The following is a 14259-nucleotide window of genomic DNA, read 5'->3' on the forward strand; positions in this document are numbered from 1 at the left end:
AATTACGGAAGTGTTTCCGGAGCAGGATTTTGTGGGAGTCTGACCTCTCGTTGTTGTCCTACAAATGTGCGATGGGATTGACATACGTTGCGCAATCCGGGTGGCCATTTCATTCAGATTGTTCTTAAAAGGAATTGCGAACAACTGAGGCCCGGTGACATGTCACATACTTCTACAAAAATTCCATCGTTTTTTTGCGAACGTGAAGCCCACGAATGGCCGCAAATGGTCTCCAAGTAGTCGAACATAGCTATTTCCAGTCAGTGATCGGTTCACTTGAACCAGAGGACTCAAGAACCCAGTCCGTCCCGTATAGACGCACCACACACTATTATGGAGTCACCATGAGCTTGCACAGTGTCTTGTTGATCACGTGGGTCCATGGGTTCTAGAGACCCGCGCCATAGCATCATCAGCTCTTACCAACCGATATTGGGACTCATCTGACCATGTCACGGTTTTCCAGTAGGGTCGAACCGATATGGTCACGAGGCCCGGGGAGGCGCTCGAAGCGGTTTCGTGCTGTTAGGAAAGGCTCTCTCGTCGGTCGTCTGCTCCCGTAGCCCATTAATGCCAGATTTCCCCGCACTAAGGCACGCTTTAATCGTACGGCCCACTTTGGTTTTGAAACTGTCTCCTACTACGGAATAGTCAAACAATAGGAAGGACTGGACCCCTTTTGTTATCACTCGTTTTATTTAACAATCATATCAACAAATTCCTTTAAAACAACAATATCTTAACCCTGTTTACTTTAGGTTCAAAATGGTTCTGAGCCCTATGGGACTTAACTGCGTAGGTCATCAGACCGTAGCGGACGCGCGGCTCCAGACTGTAGCGCCTAGAGCCGCTCGGCCACCACGGCCGGCTTACTTTAGGTAATAAGAACAGTAAGTCACAAGAATTTAGTGAATCTGCTACCAATGTCTTTTTGTGAAAAGTCTCTCATATATAAGAAAATGTTAAAACCACTGACAATTATGCGCCTGACGGCTTAAATTAAGACACAATATTTCTGACTACGGACAATGAGAAATGATGTTCTTAAAAACATTTGCCTAAATAACTACATGCCAGATGGTTCAAATGGCTCTGAGCACTATGCGACTTAACTTCTGAGGTCATCAGTCGCCTAGAACGTAGAACTAATTAAACCTAACTAATCTAACGACATCACACACATCCATGCCCGAGGCAGGATTCGAACCTGCGACCGTAGCAGCAGCGCGGTTCCGGACTGCAGCGCCTAGAACACGCCAGAGATGCACCCAATAAATAGCAGAATGAAGTTAATACAAAGGTACTTTTTTCACACTCAAGACTCGATCAGTATCACAAAGGCTTACTAAGGTTTCAAATTTCGGCTCCAATGCCCAGTAACACAATTAGTCAGCGCAAAGTCTTACTAAGAGAAGCAGAGCAACAACCTCTCACAATTGTATGTTGCTCTTGAGACAAGGTTTCATAAATATAAATACCGAAGTAAATATAATTAGCGCCAGAATTAATTACCGAGTAGTGACGCCACGTCACTCGAAGGCAGAACGAAAATTTAACTTGGTGAGGCCAAGGCGGGAGGCGGCAGTTCGTACAAGGGCCACTTCTCGAGCTTCGACCCGGAGTCACCTCCCGCTACCCTGGATTTCACAGCACCGGTACCCACCGGTGGAAAGGTAGCGCTTACTCCAAAACACCAGCCAGCCAGCTGTAACATTTAACAAGCGCACAGAACAGGTCCGCAGGGACAATGTAAACAACCACCAGAAGATGTTAAATAACAGGTTAAATTATTCACTAGTAAAACGGCACACTGCCTTTGCGCAACTACGAATGAACTACACAGACAACGTACAACCAACCGCGCAAATCTTATCAATAACCTTATGGAGAATTGCCCGCTATTAAGGTATTAAAAAAACTTACAATTACTAGCAAGGCCAGCGGGCATTCCAATCTTAGTCACAATTAAATTACGTGGACTCTTATGCCCGAGTGTTCAGTGGAAACCGTAACGAGTACAATTCTGAAAATTTCGTTATAAGCATTACTGGGGCTCGCTGCGGTAAGGCTACCAAACTCTCGAATGCAGTATATTTGATAAACAGATTACGGCCTTGCAGCTGATTACGTATTACATCAAACAACAATTTCCCACGAGCTGGAAGAGGCACGCTTGTGCATTATATGAATATTCAACACCGGTCTTAAACACCATGAACTCTTCATAGGCACACCTTTACTTCCATGGTGACACCCATGCGCTTACAGTTACCAGAAGTGAGGTAGCAGCGGTCAACACCTTCACACACATGCCGTTAGTACAATCTCATTTAACTTTTCGCTGGACGTCCGATATGGCTTGCGTCGGGTACAGCCGGCGGCAATAAGGCAGCGGACGACCGTAGACAGCCGTGTCCGGAACTAGCAGCACCCAACCCAAGGCAGCAACAAGCTTACAGGAAAGGACCTCCACCAAGCTACCCCATACACGTGGTCGGTTCCCGCTCCACTACAAGCGCACTCCGGCCTTAGGTAACATCCAACGCCAATTGTTCCCGTCCTTGGCGAGAGCCTCCAGTTAACTGCTCCGGCAAGGATAAGGCAGCCAAAACTCAGTACGAGCCACAAGCAAAGATAAGAGCGCGCAGGCGAGGTACTTGCAAATACTCTGGCGTGCCAGCAACGCCAAGGCTCAGGTCTCTACGGTTATTTCACGCATTCTTGCTTGTGTATTGGGACTGCAAACTCTACGGAAACGCCGTTAAGTGAAGGCCGTCGGCCATTGCGTTGTCCTTTATAAGAGTTCCCGTCGTGCGCCCATAATCACGTCGGAAACCTTTTCACAGTAATCACCTTGGTACAAATGACAGTTCTACCATTGCACTGCTCTTTTATGCCTTGTGTACGCGATACTACCGCCACCCCTGTATGTGCATGTCGCTGTGTGTGTGTGTGTGTGTGTGTGTGTGCTATGCTAAGAACACACACACACACACACACACACACACACACACATGCCCGAGGGAGGACTCGAACCTCAGGCAGGAGGGGCCGCGCAATCCGCTTTCTTTTTGTTATACGTTTCGAATAACTAAGAAGACAAGTATGTGGTATGAGAAGGCTTTCATAATCGACCATTTTCCTTAATGGGGACTGACAAAGCAATTGTTTCGTTTCGACCTGTGTCCTCTTCCCGAAAAAACTGACAACATACTTCGCTACGTTTGGTCGGTTTTAAATCTTTCCTTCTCACACCGTCCATCCAGAGAACTTATCGCATTGCGTCGATAGGAAATCTGAAGTCAAATGACATAAATAAAACCACTACAGTAAAAGTAAACACTACAACCAAAATTCGTGTACATAAAGGAAGATACGACTTGAACGAGTCCTCTCACGAATGAAACGTGATTCTTTTACACTTCCCAGACTATAATCGGAATGACTAGCGCACCAGTAAATGACGCAAGGTGGCCTTCTTTTTATCAGAACGCTTCCACCAGAAGCTACTAATGTTTGGGGCAACTGACATGGCAGATGCCGTCGATGAACGCCGTTACTCATTTGGAGATTACTGTCGACCTGCGGTTCTTAAATCCCTCAAGAGATTCTTGAAGGATGAAGTCACCGAACCTCCAGACGAGTGATCTTCACTACAGAAGATACCCATCGGCAAGAATCTGAGATGTACGATTTGGAGCAGCCCTAAGCGCACGAGAACTGGCGTAGCACCAGTCGAGGACTAGCTGACCAAGTGGGCCGTTATAGATGAATGTGACGACACGTGCAATTGTCGCGGATAACAGTATGTGGAACATCGCCTGACGTGACGTAACCTGTCGCAGTAAATGCACTCCTCGATGAACTGCGGTAAGGAAGCGAGGAAGTATTTGATATAGTCCAGTCTTGGGCTGGCAAAGTTTGATCTCCGGACTGTAACAGTTATTACGGAAGTTGCGAATAGTTACGTGATTTATGTCGGAAGCAGAGAACAGCTAGTGATTTTTCTACCACCGCGGAGAGTTGTGGCGACCACGCTGCTGATACATGGGATCCAACCCGGTACCACGCGACCAGATAACCAAAGGAAGGACTGGCCTGTTTTTGTTCATTTGCACATAGTTGATGGCTGGGTAACACGGACGTTATTTAACATGAAGAGTTACCCTTGACAGTATCAGCTAGTGATCTGTAACAATTTATGAGTTATTTTAAAAACACTAGTAACAACCTAGCCAGATAAAATTTTTCACGCACAGCCTGAAGGGATAATATAAAAAACAGATTAAGACGGAAATACAACAAATTCACAAAGCAAAACGCCGGAAGGGCTGATTCCAACAACAGACAGCAAACTGCTACCACTAACGTCTGAAGGGCTGATTTTAAGAAATAGCCTGAAGGGCTACTGCAAAAATGGTTCAAATGGCTCTGAGCACTGTGGGACTTAACAACTGAGGTCATCAGTCCCCTAGAACTTAGAACTACTTAAACCTAACTAACCTAAGGACATCACACATATCCATGCCCGAGGCAGGATTCGAACCTGCGACCGTAGCGGTCACGCGGTTCCAGACCGACGCGCTTAGAACCGCACGGCCACACCGGTCGGCGAAGGGCTACTTAAAGAAATGCAATTAAAAACTCAATAATTACCTAGTACTTGAAGAGTTAATTTTGAAACTGTCCTGAAGCGCTGTCTTAAGCACACACCATTTCACAACAAGATACTTGACTGAATAATTAATAAGACACTTTAAACAGAAGTAAAACGTTTACCAAAGGAATCAAAATAATAGGTAGACTTCAAAATTTCCGCATATGATCATTACAGTCGGCGACAAAATAACTCAAGATCTGGTTCTCAACTAAAAAATTTGTGCGAGCTGCGTCACATTTCGCTCATAGATGACGTGGCCGGCACACTAAAATAAAGAATGGTTCAAATGGTTCTGAGCACTACGGGACTTAATATCTGAGGTCATCAGTCCCCTACAACTACTTAAACCTAACTAACCTAAGGACATCACACACATCCATACCCGAGGCTGGATTCGAACCTGCGACCGTAGCGGTCTCGTGGTTTCAGACTGAAGCGTCTAGAACCGCTCGGCCACCCCGGCCGGCAGTACACTACAACCGTCTCACAAACCAACATTTTAGCGTAGGAGTGTCCGCAAGTCTACAACAGATTAGAACATTCAGTTACCAGGGGGTACTGACAATTAAATACAATAATAACAGAAATGAGAACCTAAACTGAATTACGCTGGTTCCACGTTAATAAGTTGGCGCCACAAGCAAAAATATTTTGTTGCGCCGGCCGGAATGGCCGAGCGGTTCTAAGCGCTACAGTCTGGAACCGCGCGACCGCTACGGTCGCAGGTTCGAATCCTGCCTCGGGCATGGATGTGTGTGATGTCCTTAGGTTAGTTGGGTTTAAGTAGTTCTAAGTTCTAGGGGACTGATGACCTTAGAAGTTAAGTCCCATAGTGCTCAGAACCATTTTTTTTGTTGCTGAAGTAAAAGTTCGTTCCCCCAGCCGCCAATTAAGCAAACACACGTGAGATACCAACACGCCAGACAAATCGTTCACGGCATACACACTCTGCGTGGAGCTGTTAAAGAAACAGAGCACAAAATATGTTAATGTAGGGAGCCGACACAGAGACCAGATTAATAAATATAGTCAGGTTATTCAAACTGCTCAACGACTAAGTAGAACGGCTGGCGGTAGTGGAAGAATCTTGAGAAGGTGGTACAGCAAATAATAATCATGCCCACCGTATCAGCAAGCTGTTGATTTCAATGCTGATCTATAAAAACCGGAACGGCAGCCTCAAACGAGTCTCGTGTGTGCGTCTCACACAAACATCGAGTCCGTCATTCCATGTTTCCTTACGGGTTGCAACCAGCGCGTCGCTCCGTGCCAACAGCCCTCGCTGAAACCTCCACAAGCACCGGCGTACGGTGTACTCGTTTCTCTCCAGCCAGGCCGGGCGTGTTTACTTCCTCATACAGGCCACTACTTCCCGCCAAAAGCACACACCGTGCAACCTACACGCTATCACGTGGCAAGACAATCCAGAAGTCACAGCACGACTGTTCGCATTGCCAGGTGCAACCCTCAACTGCACACACCTCCAAAGACTCTCCCCCCTGCGCTCACTAATCTCTGTGACGAAGATGACCAGCCGTAAATAGGAAAGATAAAGTAGCCGATCGCTGCAAATTTAGATCTTAAAGTCTGGATCCGATTGTATTTCTTCGTAATAATCGGCACGATATAGTGCGCGCATTAAGGCTGTTACAACGGTATCAGATATAAATAAGAAAGGATTCCACCGCTAACTCTGCACTTGCCCACAGAACCAGCGGCAAACTTCTGGATCACTTAGCTAGCTTTGTCCTCTTTCACGGCATATGCCTAATGGAAAAAAGGGAGAAATAGGGAGCTTTTGCTGCTTTGAGCGGAGCGAAGGAGTGTCGTCTCAAACCTCATCCTTCCACAATAAAGGAACGTTAGAAGAAGAAAATTTAACACCTCTACGGCGTAAATGGCAGAGGATGGACTAACTGCTCCAAGGCATTATACGAAACGGAACTGCTGATGTTGATCTCCACAGCAGAATAAGACGAGATCGAGAGTTCGTGACTGGGAACTGGTTCCTCCGCATTAAATCGGCGCTTAACTCACGGACAGGGCCCGATATTTTCTCGCGTCGCGTCGCAAACGATTTTATCGCCCTACAAAGTTCTTGGAAGGACACCGCGTCCCATTCATTTCCCTTTAAAATAGCGAATCTTGCCCGCCAACGCCCACATACCGCCGCACGCTGCACGCGAAACACGCTGGGAAATTCACTACGTGTACGACGTCTGAAAGAAAGAGAGAATGAGGGAGGGAAGGAAATTAAGGGTTTAACGTCACCTGTCGACGGCGTGGTCATTAGAGCCGATGCACAAACACAGGTCGGCAAAGGACGGGCAAGTAGATCGGCAGTGTCCTTTCCAGAGGAATTACGGTATCCGCGGAGGATCGAAATCATACATTGTGTCAGTTCGTTCACTTGGTCACAGTTTTCAGCCTCTCTCGCATGTATACATATATTCCTGTTTCCAGCATACAACTCAGAAAGCTTCCTACGATTTCAAGACTTTCCTCGAATAACAGTGTTTTGTACTACTTCATACACAATGGTAAGCAGAGACTGGCTACAGGAAGGGTTGGGAACCATCATCGTAGCCAAAGCTGGACAGGAGCGGAGCCGGCTGGAGTGGCCGACAGGTTCTAGGCGCTACAGTCTGGAGCTGCGCGACCGCTACGGTCGCAGGTTCGAATCCTGCCTCGGGCATGGATGTGTGTGATGTCCTTAGGTTAGTTAGGTTTAAGTAGTTCTAAGTTCTAGGGGACTGATGACCACAGTAGTTAAGTCCCATAGTGCTCAGAGCCATTTTTTTAGGTCAGACATGTCGCACAGTAAAAGAACGTTGCGATGAACATCAGCGTCATACACGCCTACGCCAACCGGAGAAGTCGGCAATTGCAGAACACTGAACACAGGACATCACATGATTAATGAAAAGACGGAAGTTTTATCCCCAGCATCCTCTTTCTGGGACTGCGTCATTAAGGAAGCAATACATATCCGTACAGCTGATAACCTTATCAACAGGGATGCGGGATTTCAATTGCGTACAGCCTGGAACCCTGCACTGGCTGCTGTTAAATCGCGACGAGAAAGCAAAGAGCTTTCGATAATAGGCCCGTCATAACTTTGTCAGCATGTTGGTAAACACAGCGTCAGCGCACGCGCAGAACGGCCGCTCTGCGTCTCCCGGCAGAGGGCGTTTGAGTCTGGCGCCATCTATCTGCAAATTCTTGCGCATGCGTGGTTCCCGCGTCTGCGTGCGCATGCGTGGTTCCCGTTTTCACCTGATAAAGGAAAAAGAGAGAACCTTTAAGTAACATCGAGAGTTGTAATACCAAAGCGTTATAGTGGTCGTTCTACGGAAAACCGACACAGACAAATGAAGGGACAACTGAATAATACAATCTGTGTATTGTGTTTCCAATGGCCATTTGTGAATGGGAGGTGGGGGGGGGGAGGGGAGGGGGGGACGACACCAGAAAATGCTGTCTTCCCTTCCACACAGAAATATTTCGAAGATGTTGTCTAACAGACACAGCCAGTGATACAAAAGATATGTACATTTTCACCTGCTGTACATATTTTAAATAAATATGTTGATATTTTGTTTTTGTTGTGGTCTTCAGTCCTGAGACTGGTTTGATGCAGCTTTCCATGCTACTCTATCCTGTGCAAGCCTCTTCATCTCCCAGTACCTACTGCAACCTACATCCTTCTGAATCTCCTTTGTGTATTCATCTCTTGGTCTCCCTCTACGATTTTTACCCTCCACGCTGCCCTCCAATACTAAGTTGGTGATCCCTCGATGCCTCAGGACATGTCCTGCCAACCGATCCCTTCTTATAGTCAAGTTGTGCCACAAGCTCCTCTTCTCCCCAATTCTGGCAATGGCAAGGAAAGCGTTTCTGAAGAAGTAAAATTTGTTAACATCGAGTATAGATTTAAACGTCAGGAAGTCGTGTTTCTGAAAGTATTTATATGGAGTGTAGCCATGTATGGAAGCGAAACGTGGACGATAAATAATTTAGACAAGAAGAGAATAGAAGCTTTCGAAATGTGGTGCTACAGACGAATGCTGAAGATTAGATGGGTAGATCTCGTAACTAATGTTGATATTTTAGTAAGTGATATTTGTAGTGTTTGCCCAACCACTTCGTACAAACTATGGACACAACAATCAGGGCTATAGTTATCGAAGGACCTTCGTTGCGACGTTAGCCCGCCAGAAACGCGTCTCTGTGGGAGTCGTAGTGCGTTCTTAATTGAAACACAACGTGAACCAGGACTCCGCCGCCAAACTTTCAGAGCTTGAGTTCAGGCGCACCTTCTGATCATTTTAGTATAAGGAGCATAAGATCTGCGGCCGCTGTTTACAGAGTAACAATGCATTTATGATCTATTAGGTTTGTTTGCGCAATCATCTTTGGAGACTGTTCTGTCGGTTCTTCGTAGAACATTTTACCATATACATCATGAATGAAAACACAGACAGTGGTTTAATATTCTACAGTGCTTATTATTTATCTTGTAAACCGGTTTCCAGCTGTTACACCGTCATCAGGTATGTGTGGCTACGAAATTTTTGTAGGTCCAGAGATTTTAAAGTAGTGCATCAGCAGAGTATATCGGTTCTCAAAGACGAAATTTCTTAATGTTTACTTCAGGAATAAAACGAGAGGCATTATTTCAGATGTAAGATTGCACAACTTAAAGAAAGTATATTATACATTAAATAATGATAAGCATTTGCAATAATTCTTCCGAGAAGAAAATGGATCGAACATGAAACTTTGGTTTTATGTGACAAGGACGTGGCTGGCAAAAATAATCTTGTCATAGTTACAAGGTACAACATGGACTTTTCGATCGCATTCACAAAGAGAAGAAGACACAGTACCTTAAAATAACGGAAATTAATGTACATGCACTACTGGCCATTAAAATTGCTACACCAAGAAGAAATGCAGATGTTTCATTGGACAAATATATTATACTAGAACTAACATGTGATTACATTTTCAATCAATTTTGGTGCATAGATCCTGAGAAATCAGTACCCAGAACAACCCCCTCTGGCCGTAATAACGGCCTTGATACGCCTGGGCACTGAGTCAAACAGAGCTTGGATGGCGTGTACAGGTACAGCTGCCCATTAGCTTAAACATGATACCACAGTTCATCAAGAGTTGTGACTGGCGTATTGTGACAAGCCAGTTGCTCGGCCACCGTTGACAGGACGTTTTCAATTGGTGAGAGATCTGGAGAATGTGCTGGCCAGGGCAGCAGTCAAACATTTTCTGTATCCATAAAGGCCCGTACAGGGCCTGCAACATGCGGTCGTGCATTATCCTGCTGAAATGTAGGGTTTCCCAGGGGTCGAATGAAGGGTAGAGCCACGAGTCGTAACACATCTGAAATGTAACGTCCACTGTTCAAAGTGCCGTCAATGCGAACAAGAGGTGACTGAGACGTGTAACCAATGGCACTCCTTACCATCAAAACATCACGCCGGGTGATACGCCTGTATGGCGATGAAGAATATCGCTTCCAATGTGCGTCCATCGCGATGTCGCCAAACACGGATGCGACCGTCATGATGCTGTAAACAGAACCTGGATTCATCCGAAAAAATGACGTTTTGGCATTCGTGCACTTAGGTTCGTCGTTGAGTACACCATCGCAGGCGCTCCTGCCCGTGATGCAGCGTCAAGGGTAACCGCAGCCATGGTCTCCGAGCTGATAGTCCGTGCTGCTGCAAACGTCGTCGAACTATTTGTGCAGATGGTTGTTGTCCTGCAAACGTCCCCATCTGTTGACTCAGGGATCGAGACGTGGGTGCACGATCCGTTACAGCCATGCGGATAAGATGCCTGTCATCTCGACTGCTAGTGATACGAGGCCATTAGGGTTCCGTATTACCTCCTCAACCCACCGATTCCATATTCTGCTAACAGTCATTGGATCTCGACCAACGCGAGCAGCAATGTCGCGATGCGATAAACCGCAATTGCGATAGGGTACAATCCGACCTTTAGCAAAGTCGGAAACGTGATGGTACGCATTTCTCCTCCTTACACGATGCATCACAACAACGTTTCACCAGACAACCCCGGTCAGCTACTGTTTGTGTATGAGAAATCGATTGTAAACTTTCCTCATGTCAGCACGTTGTAGGTGTCGCCACCGGCGCCAACCTTGTGTGAATGCTCTGAAAAACTAGTCATTTGCATATCACAGCATCTTGTTCCTGTCGGTTAAATTTGTGGTGTGTAGCACGTCATCTTCGTGGTGTAGCCAATTTAATGGCCAGTAGTGTATATCCACTTGACCAAGGCAACGGTCTTGCCGCAGTGGTAACACCGGTTCCCGTCAGATCAGCAACCTTAAGCGCTGCTGGACGTGGCTGCCAGTTGGATGGGTGACCGCCTGAGTGTGCCCACCGCTGTGCGGAATCGGTGTGCAGTCAGCCGTTATGCGGTCAGTTGAGGAGCTACATGAGCGTGTCCGGTAGCGGAAACTGACAACGGCCGACGGAGCCGCGTGCTGACCACACGCCCCTCCATAGCCGCATCGGCGGTCGGCGGGGGCAGCCAGATATACGGGTCCTGCAACGGCCTTGTGACGTCACACCAGTAGGCCTGTCCCCGCCACACATCGCGAAAGCTCGGCTCCGTGCGGTGTCCATGGAAAATCGGTATGTAATTGAAAGGGTACCCACTATAGCTCTTCATTTTATCGTGTGCTACCTAGAACATACTCCTATATGCATTTAGACGCGCAGTTAATAATAGTTAAACTCGTCTGCAGCAGTCACTCCCTCGCCGCCGTAGACGGCTGCTGCAGTGTCACGTGCTCTGACGTAAGCGCCGCGGCCTGTCTTTCTCGTGGGCATCGACGCTCAGTTGATACCGTTAGGCCTTCCGATTCCTGTTCGGACGGAGTCTTCCTTAGTCATTTGCTTAAACTTAGCACTGCATGATCGGACACAATTCCATTACTCGCCACCTCAAACAACAGATACTACTTACTCATAATCCCATCCAGACCACGTTGTGAAACGCCCCGGGTTTCCTTTATTTCAGTTACTGTAATGTCACTTGGTCTGTAACGTGTTTCACTTTGAATATTTACAGTTGCTTCACTTGCCTGTTTAATCTCACTTGTATACTGATATTTTTATTTGTTTGTAGTATAAAACGTATTAAAGCCAAGATTATTTTGCCCAGCCACCACCTTGGAACATGACACCAAAGTTTATTCTCGAATTTATTTTCTTCTGGGAACAATTGTTGCGATTTTTTATATAGTTCGTTATTTAACCCCTCTCATATTTTATCTAAGTTCAGTAATATGTAGTATTTTCACCAAAATAATTCCTCTACTTCTAGTCCTACATTAGACATTAGCAGTTGTTGTCTTTGGGAACAGAGCTATTCAGTAGATGCACTACTTTGAAGTCTTTTATCGCACGAAAATTTCATAGGCGCATATGGCGCAACAGCCGAAAACCGGTTCGTAAAATAGATGTGTGTTTTCATTCACGATGCAATAATTGTTTCTGTGAAAATATCTTCACAACAGCGAAGACGCCTCTGCTATGCAATTACCAAAACGTGTGTCCGCCCCGATAGCTGAGTGGTGCCGGCACGGTAGCTCAGTGTGTTCGGTCAGAGAGCCGGTTGGCCTCTGTAATAAAAAACTGAGTGGAATGATCAACCACCGAACTTGAACAGGATGTCTTGCGACGTCCGCAACGACCAAACACAACGATAAAAAAAAAAGTGGTCAGTGTGACGGATTGCCGTCCTCCGGGCCCGGGTTCGATTCCCGGCTGGGTCGGGGATTTTATCCGCTCAGGGGCTGGGCGTTGTCCTGCCCTCATCATCATTTCATCCCCATCCGGCGCGCAACTCGCCCAATATGGCTTCGAATGTAACAAGAGCTGCACCAAGGCGGCCGGACCTGCCCCACAAGGGGCCTCCCGGCCAATGACGCTAAACGCTCATTTCCATTTACGAAAATGTGCACCACGCAGAACAGAGTAATCCAACTACCACAAGGCTAAAAACAGTACTGTGCGGCAGCAGGCCAACATAGCATTCGTGGGCCACTCTCCAGCTGCCTCCAGTAAACGCACCCCAACTCTTCAAGTGTAAACCTATCCGCTCTGCTGTCTGTCACTGTTAACGTGCGACCACCACTGCCGGAAAAAGAAGCGCGACACAGAAGCGAGAAGGGCTGAGTACAGCACTGACGGTGAAGAATAAAGAGGATCCTGCCGCTGTCAAAAGCTCGTAGAGTCAGTTGTGCACTGTTTACGGTGCAGTACACACACAAACTGCAAAAAGGTGGGAATTTAAGGAGATAGGACCTGGATAAACTGAAAGAACCAGAGGTTGTACAGAGTTTCAGGGAGAGCGTAAGGGAACAATTGACAGGAATGGGGGAAAGAAATACAGTAGAAGAAGAATGGGTAGCTTTGAGAGATGAAGTAGTGAAGGCAGCAGAAGATCAAGTAGGTAAAAAGACGAAGGCTAATAGAAATCCTTGGGTAACAGAAGAAATATTGAATTTAATTGATGAAAGGAGAAAATATAAAAACGCAGTAAATGGAGCAGGCAAAAAGGAATACAAACATCTCAAAAAGGAGATCGACAGGAAGTGCAAAATGGCTAAGCAGGGATGGCTAGAGGACAAATGTAAGGATGTAGAGGCTTATCTCACTAGGGATAAGATAGATACTGCCTACAGGAAAATTAGAGAGATCTTTGGAGATAAGAGAACCACTTGTACGAATATCAAGAGCTCAGATGGAAACCCAGTTCTAAGCAAGGAAAGGAAAGCACAAAGGTGGAAGGAGTATATAGAGGTTCTATAAAAGGGAGATGTACTTGGGGACAATATTATGGAAATGGAAGAGGATGTAGATGAAGATGAAATGGGAGATAAGATACTGCGTGAAGAGTTTGACAGAGCACTGAAAGACCTGACTCGAAACAAGGCCCCCTGGAGTAGACAACATTCCATTGGAACTGTTGACGGCCTTGGGAGAGCCAGTCCTGACAAAACTCTACCATTTGGTGAGCAAGATGTATGAAACAGGCGAAATACCCTCAGACTTCAAGAAGAATATAATAATTCCAATCCCAAAGAAAGCAGGTGTTGACAGATGTGAAAATTACCGAACAATCAGTTTAATAAGCCGCAGCTGTAAAATACTAACACAAATTCTTTACAGACGAATGGAAAAACTAGTAGAAGCCGACCTCGGGGAAGATCAGTTTGGATTCCGTAGAAATACTGGAACACGTGAGGCAATACTGACCTTACGACTTATCTTAGAAGAAAGATTAAGGAAAGACGAACCTACGTTTCTAGCATTTGTGGACTTAGAAAAAGCTTTTGACAATGTTGACTGGAATACTCTCTTTCAAATTCTGAAGGTGGCAGGGGTAAAATACAGGGAGCGAAAGGCTATTTACAATTTGTACAGAAACCAGATGGCAGTTATAAGACTCGAGGGACATGAAAGGGAAGCAGTGGTTGAGAAGGGAGTAAGACAGGGTTGTAGCCTCTCCCCGATGTTATTCAATCTGTATATTGAGCA

This window comes from Schistocerca americana, chromosome 8 (genome assembly GCF_021461395.2).
Source record: "Schistocerca americana isolate TAMUIC-IGC-003095 chromosome 8, iqSchAmer2.1, whole genome shotgun sequence".
Classification (NCBI taxonomy): domain Eukaryota; kingdom Metazoa; phylum Arthropoda; class Insecta; order Orthoptera; family Acrididae; genus Schistocerca; species Schistocerca americana.